Raw genomic sequence first — 10,100 nt, 5'->3', positions numbered from 1 at the left:
CCTGGGATCGTGACCTGAGCGGAAGGCAGACTCTTCACTGACTGAGCCACCCAGGTGCCCCCAAAACAGATATTTGAATATCCCTACCTCCATAGAAAAAGCTCTCTTAAAGTCATTTATAATCAGGTCTGCAAGAGACATATCTAATTATGATGCAGCACCAGAAAATTATATATATTTAACGTGGCAATAGAATTTATTGAAATATTTTATTTTATTACAACGATAAACACTCTTCCTTAGATTTTATATAGCATAATCATTGTCTCAGAACTCAAAATAACTAGTGAAAATTGAGTGTTCCCTAAGAAAGTGTCATTTGGAAAATGAATACTATACACATGTAGTGTTAGATATCTGAAAAATCATGATACATGCTCAAGTTTGATTCAAGTATTCTCTGATTCTATAGACAAATAAAAATGCAGTTTGATTTTCAAACTCTAATGTGCATATGAATCACCTGGGGATCCAGTTAAACTGCAGATTTGGATTCAGTTAAGTTTGGGGTGGGGCCTGATTATCTGCCTTTCTAACAAGCTCACCAGGTTTCTTGGAATACCCATTAGAGTTTAAGACACAGATTGAAGGGATATTTGGATGTGTCTCTAGCAATTAAAAATAATTAAAACTGAAATGTTAAGTAGAATCCCTCCTTCATACTTACCTCAGTGCCTGTTTTGATTAAGGTACTTATCACTTTAAGAGCTAAGGAGCCGCTTTGAAATTAACTGGAACAATAGTGCTCAGATAGAAAAAGGATTTCAGGCAGATACATGTAGAGGGCACACTTTATTTTTTCAAAGGTTCATTTATTTATTTATTTGAAAGAGAGAGAGAAAGGGAGTGCACAGAGGGAGAGGGAGAAGCAGACTCCCCACTAAGCAGAGAGCCCAAGGCAGAGCTCCATCCCAGGACCCTAGGATCATGACATGAGCTGAAGTCAGACGCTTAACTGACTGAGCCACCCAAGCACCAAGGGCACACTTTTGAAGTTAAATTACAAGGGGAAGATTCTGGACTCTGGGAAACAAACCACCTGAGAGCAAGAAAGTGTTGAACTATTTAACTAGAAAGATACACCATAAGAGACCACGGGTTCTACCTGGAACCAATAGTTAGAGCTTGTGGTAACTTGAATATGCCCCTTCTAGATATCCTGGTGAAGTGTGTATTCTGAGGCAATAGAGAGCCAAAGTTCCCAAAACTAAACAAATAATTACAAAATAAAACTCTTAAACATCTCAGCTGTCACCTTCAATCAGTTAAGTAGCAGTTGCTAGAACTTCAAATAGTCAATAAACCAGGTTAGTAGTAAGGCTGCGATGAGAACAGTTAATAATCTTCAAGGGAGAGCTGACCACCTACTAGTGAGGAGGAAGTGACATTTGAGTAACAGATAAAAAAAATGTGCTTGCTTCTGTAATTTTGGTCCAAGCAACTATTTTAAGAACTAAACAATATATTATATACTATAAAATATAAAGTAGCATTATCATTCTGAGATTTGCAACATATTTTGAATATTAAAAGAAAGTAGGTATTTTGGGGATTTATTTTTAATATCTTAACCCTAATGTCAGCTTTTTGTGGATGATAGCTGTAACAATCAGATTTAAGTATGCTAAATGTTTCTATTTGAAATTTTAATGGGGTAAGTAATTATTATAAAATATGTTGATTTCTCATTGTCAGTGAAAATTACCATGCAATGCACAGCAAGCTTTTAACTGAGTGAAAATAGTTTTTATAGTGTCAGTTTATGGCATACCATCAGTAATTGTCTAAGCAACAGTTATATTTTTATTGGAGACACATATGGTAAAACAACTGAAATATTCATGTAAAGTCTTTACATTGCTTGTTTTTTTTTTCATAGTTTGTATTATATTTAAATACCAGTACTGCCAGGTTCAAATTTACTGCTATAGTGAATTCCAAATGGGAATATTTTAATACTTCAGGTATGAATATAAAGTAATTATATTGACTCTACAATCCAAAATGTGAAAGTAATTTTTTCAACAAACGTTTCATTATACTGTCAAATATTTTTTGCAGACTATAATGACACATTGAAATCTCAGAAATCACTTGAAACATGAAAATGTCCAAAAGTTAAAACCACAAATTATAAAATATACTTGATAAATCACATGAGACTTGAAAGAGGATTAGGGAGGCATCTGATGGCCAATTCATGACACTTTAGACCATAAACTAAAGAAAAAAAGTCTTGAAAGTCCAAGACCCAAAAGGTGACGAGGTTCTCAGAGCCACAGTGAGACTTGGGATGCTGACTAGCCTCAGGCAAAGTGGCTGGTCTCACATAAAATGTGTTCTTGCTCTCCTTCTCAGACATTCTGGTGCTCACTTGGCCTGCCACGGCCTCAAGCAGGCGCTAGAGAGCCCTGTGAGTACTGCCTATGTCCTATATCCAATCCCTTGCTATTGTGCAGTACAATGGTCATAGTAGCTTTGTGACCAATACAGGTCACTGGTTATGTCTGAAATTTAGGATACGTTAGTGTTTAGAGTGGTGTGTGTGTTTGTGTGTGTGTGAGAGAGAGAGAGAGAATTAATATGCACCCTTGGGATTGTTAGATACTATTTGTAGGACCCTAATTAGGAATATACAATTCAGAGGTGGTTAATTGGCACTTAAAACCCCTTAATCAGGAACTCATACTTTAGAGCTCCTATATAAGCTCATTTCACATTACTAATATGAGGCAGAAGGCTCATAATTAAAGTGATAAACATTAAAACTTTTATTTGAGGGAAATAAATTACGGTTATGATATATAGCTATCTAGGAAGATGGTATAGTACATTTACCACAGTACACATACATTCATTTTCTCTCTCTCCCAATCTCTCCATATCTCCATCTTGTTCTTAACCAAAAACTCTTAATTCCTGATCCAAGTAGAAGGCTGGCTGATCCTGCCATTGGTTTATCATTTTATCTGCCTTAGAGTGAACTGGAAGTTTGAACATATTTATGAGTGCCTAAGATAGAGCAAGTATCAATGTTATGGAATAAGTTACATAATTATTTTTGTACATGCTTGGTAACAAATATTTGTATGTTTATCAGAATCCAGAGGCTTACTTTCATTACAGCACGTTCCATGTTGGCAATATTGGGAAGTTGTATATATCTCCCATCTTCTGTACCTAATAGTCAGAAATCACCAATATCTACTAAAAGGGTCTGACAGTGGTTGACTGCAACATTTTTCTCAGGTCAGTTAACAACAGTCACTTTGATATTCATTACTAGGCATAGCTCTGAAATATTTCACTGACAAACGGAACACTCATTTTGTACAGTTTATCATCAAAAGTACTTGCATCACAGACTAAAAGTTCTATTTAAAGGCAAACAATATAAGGTAACAGTATTTGCAGAAATTCTGAGCCTAAATTAGAAGTTTCAAATATGGTAGGCATACAAATCTGAATTTTATTTTAGAAAAAAAAATAATTTGTTCAAAACATACTATTAAACAGTACATTAATATGCATATACCTAACTACTATTTGATATTAAGGATCACTGGACAGGGGCACCTGGATAGAGCAGTTGGCTGAGTGTCTGACTCTTGGTTTTGGCTCAGGTCATGGTCTTAGAGTCATGAGATCGAGCCCTGAGTTGGGCTCCGCACTGAGCATGAGTCGGCTTGGGATTGTCTCTCCTCTCCCTCTGCTGCTCCCAGTTGTGCTCTCTCTCTCTGAAATAAATCAGTAAATCTTTGAAAAAGAAAAAGAATCAATGGATAATCATAAAACTTTTAAGTGGATTTGTAACTCTCAGTGATTACGTAGAATATTTCATGTGTCTTTTTCTTTTTCTTATTTACTAATTAATTAATTATTTATTTATTTTTTGGTATCATCATACAATGCCTGCACATTTGTTGTGGCTGACCCTAGTGGTCTGTTGGTTGCCTCCTCAATAACTATTCTATGTCCATATTTTATAAAAGGTAACATAGTGCCCAGTTTGAAAAACTACATTCCTCAGACTCCTTTGCAATTTAGTCCTGTCATGAAATACAGTTATTTCCAATGAATTTTCTGCTGGGAACATCTGGGAAAATTTGCTTTCTTGATACAAGCATCACTTATTTCCCTTTGTTGCTTATTTATTCCTGTGTTTAGTCTGGCATTGCAAACATTAAGCCATAGGTAGAACACCATCTTGCAACCCCAAGATGACTGTGAAAATAAAAGTCATTTACTAAAGATGGTAAAGTGGAAAGAAGGAGCTCGGGGACATTGCTGATGCCATGGAAACTTTGCTACAGCTCTGGGCTGCTTGCCTTTACATGTTTCCTTATGTGAGGAGTCACTGGGTGGGGGAGGGAGGTTACAGTTCTATCACATACGGGTAAACACAATCCCAAACTGATTTAAATTCTGATAATTAACACTTTTTACTCTTCTTATTGAAAACAAGACCAATAGCAATCATTATTTGCTGGGAAGAACAAAATTTTACATATATTTGGTATAGCCTTTTTATAAGAAAAACCAAGCATGCATTAATATGCAGACAGATTTTAAAAGAAGCAATTAGTTTTGCTCCATGATAATCTGTTAACAATTTTCAGTAAATTCGTAGGTCCTGGGTGGAGAAGAGATCAATCAAAGTTGATTAGACTCAGTCTTAATTTTGAACATCTGTGTTTATTTTGTATGGATAATCCAACTTTGAATATGCTGTTGCTGATGAAGATAAATAAAATCATACCTAATATTTGGAAACATTGATATAGGATGCATAGTGTTTTGACATGTGGTATAACTTTACTTTTAAAATAACTGAATTTGGTAAAACATTACCACAATTTTTTAAAATTAAAGAAATTGAGAATAAAAAAAATAACTGACTTACTAAGTATGAATAATATATTGAGGAATCAGGTTTTATATACTCATTATGCTAAATCGATTCCAATTTTGAAGTTAGATTATTTTACTTACATTTGTTATGGTTCTGGGAAGATTTTAAAAGAGTAGGTCATGGGGTGTCTGGGTGGCTCAGTCGGTTAAGCATCTGCCTTCGGCCCAGGTCATGATCCCAGGGGCTTGGACTCAAGCCCCACGTCGGGCTCCCAGCTCAGCCGGGAGCTGGCTTCTCCCTCTCACTCTGCCCCTCCTCCCTGCTTGTACTTTCTCTCTCTCTGTCAAATAGTAAATAAATAAATACAATCTTAAAAAAAAAAAAGTAGGTCCTGTGAGCTGGTATCAAAAGAGGTAAAACTAGATTAAACGTGAAGACTGCAAGTAGAGTTAATTTACCATTTTCTGTCAGTGGCTTTTACCTTTACACCATCATAGCAATGAATTCTATAGATATTTTGATGGGTCTGGTCAAACTGATCCCTTTTAGAAAATGTCAGCTCAAATATTTTACCTTCTCAACTCATAGTTAATTTTCTTTATGATGACAAGCTGATCCTTGTTCTCACTGAGATCTTTAATTTTGTAACCAAATTATTTTTATGACAACCTGTCAGTTCCATCTTGCCACCACTTTCTTTCCAAGGCCAAGACCTCATGTAGTGTTGAAAAGATCCTCAACTTATTATCCTTTTCTGACACCTAATCCCGAAAAATTTTAATTGTTGATCACTACAATGCACATTCAGGTTCCTCTTCCTACACACTACCCCATCCAATGAAACCCTGACCAGAAAAAAATTTAGCAATGAACATACAAACTCTCTGAAACCAGTTCCATTTTATGGTTTTAAGGAATCTCTAGAATTTTAAATGCTGACTGGTTACATTTTTTTTCTAATTAATGTTGTATTGGGTTAACTCAAATTAAAATATTTCCAAACATTGTCCCATTTTAAAGTTCTGAACCCTTCCCTGTACCACTGTTCTGCCTCTATAACTTTCTGATAATTACTTTTTCTTCATATTTAAAGAAAAAAATAAAGACATAGAGATTTAATTGCCTCCCTTGACCCACAATCACCTCTATGTGTAGGTATAGTCCTTCCATTCTTGTTTCTTTTTTACTTTCTTCAGTGGAAGAGGCAGTACCTCCTTCAGTGTTTTGAACCCATTTCTCTTTATGGCCTCAGGGGTCCCACTCTATTATGATCCCCTATTCTGTCTTGACATTTACTTTATATATAGGTTTGCTCTTTCATTTTAATATTCATGTGCCTCAAGTCTCTCTGGAAAATACTACTTCTTTTATTTTATTTTATTTTATTTTATTTTATTTTATTTTATTTTATTTTATTTTATATTTTATTTTATTTTATTTACTTGACAGAGAGAGACACAGTGAGAGAGGGAACACAAGCAGGGGGAGTGGGAGAGGGAGAGCAGGCTTCCCACTGAGCAAGGAGCCCGATGCGGGGCTCGATCCCAGGACTGTGGGATCATGACCCAAGCCAAAGGCAGACACTCAACAACTGAGCCTCCCAGGCGCCCTGGAAAATACTACTTCTTGCTCTAATTTGCTGCTGTGTTTTTGTTCATTTTTTTAATGTTTTCTATAGTCACATTGTCAGTTCACCACTTCTCATTCACACTTAAATGAAATGAAATATGATTTGAGTTATGATCATCCCACTGGAATGCTGTAACAAAGGTTATGAATGCTATCACACCTTCAAAATCTATAGACTAATTTTAATTTGCTCTTTTCTTCATTGACACTCGGTAGAACATAGAATAGCTCATGACTCCCTCCTCTGGACACTCTCTGCTTTCCATGGTTTCCATGATGCAACTCTTTTCACGTCCCTCTCACTTCTTTGGTTTCTCTGAAGTGGTTAAAAAAAAAATCTGCTCTTCTGCTTTTCTTTGATATAAGTTGTTTTTTGCCCTACCTACTCCTGCCACTGATTCTATTTCTGAAATATCTCTCATATATCTTCCTTTTCTTCCGGTGACTTTTTTCACATTAGTGTAAGTCTTACCAAGTCTTATAATAACATCCTGAATGATTATCTTAGTATTTTTATCCTTGTTACCTACTTTCTACAATACCATAGATTATTTTTCTACAAAAGTCATGTGCCATTGAATATTTAGAGGTGAAATAATAAAGGCTGTGGTTAAAAATCTTAACCTGAAATAGTTCTTTCTGAACTGGCCCTGAGGAATATTTTCTAGCACCATTTACAGAAACTTTCCTTTGAAACTGGTTCCAGCTACGCACAATGACTTGCAATTTTCAAAATGTGCAATGCTCTTGCATATCTATTCAGTAGCATACACTGTTCACTTTCTGGACTGCCCTTCTTCTGCTCTACCAATCAGGTTAATTTTCATTCCTTTTTCTAAAGTCAGCTCAAAAATTACTTTTCCTAGGAAGCCTCATTTGAAAAAAATAGTTAGTCTCTCCTTCATAGTCCCATAGAGGTTGATATCTACTGGTATTAAATCAATTAATCACAATGCATTGTAATTTTCTAACAATATTAATAAAAGCTAGCATTTGGGTGCTATTCCATGTGAATATTCATTTATTCATTTTTCCTATTAACACCCCTGAGAGATAGATTTGTTAATATCCCTGTATTACAAAGTAAGGAAACTGAGACGCAGAAAGTGTTAAGCAATTGAATAAGGTCTTACTTCTACTACACAGCAGAGGCAGAGCACAGCATATATTAATTTTATTCCATTTTAATATCTTCAATAAAAAACACAGCATCCAGCTGAATGAATTACTCAAAGCAGGAACCTAACGTGCTTGTTGAGTGTTGAATGAGATAGAGGAAATACATGAACACATGAGAGCATGCAAATAATTCACTTAAGTACTTGAAGTTGCTTCATCATGTCTGCTTAATTACTGTTCACAGGAGAGGCATCAAGATTTAACTTTAAAAGCTTATGTACAAACTAGCATATGGTAAATTCAACAATTTTTTCCCTCATGTGGGAATGAATTTAGTTTATAGACAGATGTTTAATTTAGGTGTGTAGACAAAAGTATCAGAAATGCTAAAGAAGAATTGAGCAGAAACCGAGAGGGTCAATGTAGTCATAAAATGAAATTCCCTTATTTCCCTCCTAGACTTCTTTTATCATTCCTTTAAGCTTGCAGTGACTTTATTTTGTGATTTCAGGAAACTTAATCATTCAGATGCTTTGGGTAGACACTTTAAGTACATGATCATAAATCATAGGGAGGAGAGTAGAGCCAGAACACTTTTTTTTTTTTTTTTATATTTATTTAATTTTTTTTTAATTTGGGCGCCTGGGTGGCTCAGTTGGTTAAGCGACTGCCTTCGGCTCAGGTCATGATCCTGGAGTCTCGGGATCGAGTTCCGCATCAGGCTCCCCGCTCAGCGGGGAGTCTGCTTCTCCCTCTGACCCTCTCCCCTCTCATGCTCTATCTCATTCTCTCTCTCAAATAAATAAATAAAATCTTTAAAAAAAAATAAATAAATTTTTTTAAATTTAAATTCAATTAATTAACATATAATGTATTATTTGCTTCAGACTGAATGCGTACCTTTATGACAGTATCACAACGTTTTCGTGACTGTTGCTTTGTATTAGATTTCAGCTTTGGAAGTATGACCTTTCACCTTTGATTTTCTTTATCAAGATTCTTCTGGCTGTCTTGTGGTCCCTTGAAATTCCATATGACTGTTAGGATTAGCTTGTGCATTTCTTCCCAAAGGACTTTGTGAATTTTCTTGGGGACACATTAGAACACTTTGTTTTTAAGTTTACTGTTATCAATGTCATTTTTAATGGGAAGATCCTTTTGTGTGTTTGATTAAGAACAAATGTTCTAAGGGAAACATGAGCAACCTTAGTTTCAGTTACCTTACATCAAAAATCATATTAATTAGATAAAGAATATTTCAATATACTTTTTAGAAATATTTCAAATATAATTTTTCATTTATAATTAAAACATTTATATCAACTGTTGTAAACTATACTTATTTTATAAAAAGGTACATTGCTTTCCCTAAAAATCCTCATCAAGCTTCCCTCGCATACCATGTTCATTGATGGCTTTACTCATCTTTTCAATTCTTTGGAAATGCCACCCTCTTACCATATCAAATCCCACCTTTCCAGGTTTCCCTGAAATAACAATATTAATTGATTATTTCAGTTTCTCACTATTATATGAGTTTTATAATGCTTAGAACTCTCTTCTACATTATAAGTCACTTCATGCTCTTATTTGCCCACACCCGCACGCGCCACACCACGAATCATTTTGGTGAAATGTTTACTTACTTAATTTGCATTTATTGCACAATGACTACAAAACAAACACCATACTGGGGCCTAAATTTACATGATGGTAAACAAAACAAAACACATGTAATAAAAACGGTGGTGGAGCCAAGGGCCATGGAGAACAATGAATTGGAAAACTGCCTATAGTCACAAATTGGGACCTAATCAAGAAACATTCCCAACCTTCAGTGGAGGCTTCCTTTGCAACTTCTGCTAAGTAGGATTTCAGGATGCTAAGGAAGAGTAACTGTTATGTGCCTTTCTGAAAGGTAATATTTATTATGGCTGTCTTATCCCCATTCTACTATTTTATACTTGATATACATACACACAGGGACTAGAGAAGGGAATGAGAAATGATTAACTTGACATTTTACTGTGTGTGTGTGTGTGTGTGTGGGGTGTGTGTGTGTGTGTGTGTGTGTGTGTGTGTGTGTGTGTATTCTGGATCGAGAAAAAAAAACATTCATTGGCTCTCAGTGAAAATCCTAGTAAAACAAGAAGGGGAAGAAGACAAAGAGGAGGAGAAGGAGGATTACACATCCAGATCTTATGTAGCGACCATTACAACATCCTGAACTGTGAGTCTGATATCATGACTGAATGGTACCTTGAATAAGGGGAAAGATTCTCTTGGATGGTATCATCAGATATTTGCTTCTGCTCTGCACCAGGCCTGTCTTTGTGTGAGGATTATACTTCCCATTGAACTCCAGTGAAATGTGAATGTGGATGACACGTGCCACTTCTGAGCAAGAGCCTTAAGAGTCATCATGAAATTCTGTTATTTCTATGTTTCCATTTGTCATGAGTTTAGATAATCAGACAAAGGCTGCATCTTTAGCTTGGGT

Source organism: Eumetopias jubatus, unplaced genomic scaffold, assembly GCF_037043125.1.
Source record: "Eumetopias jubatus isolate StellerSeaLion01/CBP00866 unplaced genomic scaffold, mEumJub1_p1.0 scaffold_3, whole genome shotgun sequence".
Taxonomy (NCBI): domain Eukaryota; kingdom Metazoa; phylum Chordata; class Mammalia; order Carnivora; family Otariidae; genus Eumetopias; species Eumetopias jubatus.
This window is presented reverse-complemented; position numbering follows the sequence as displayed.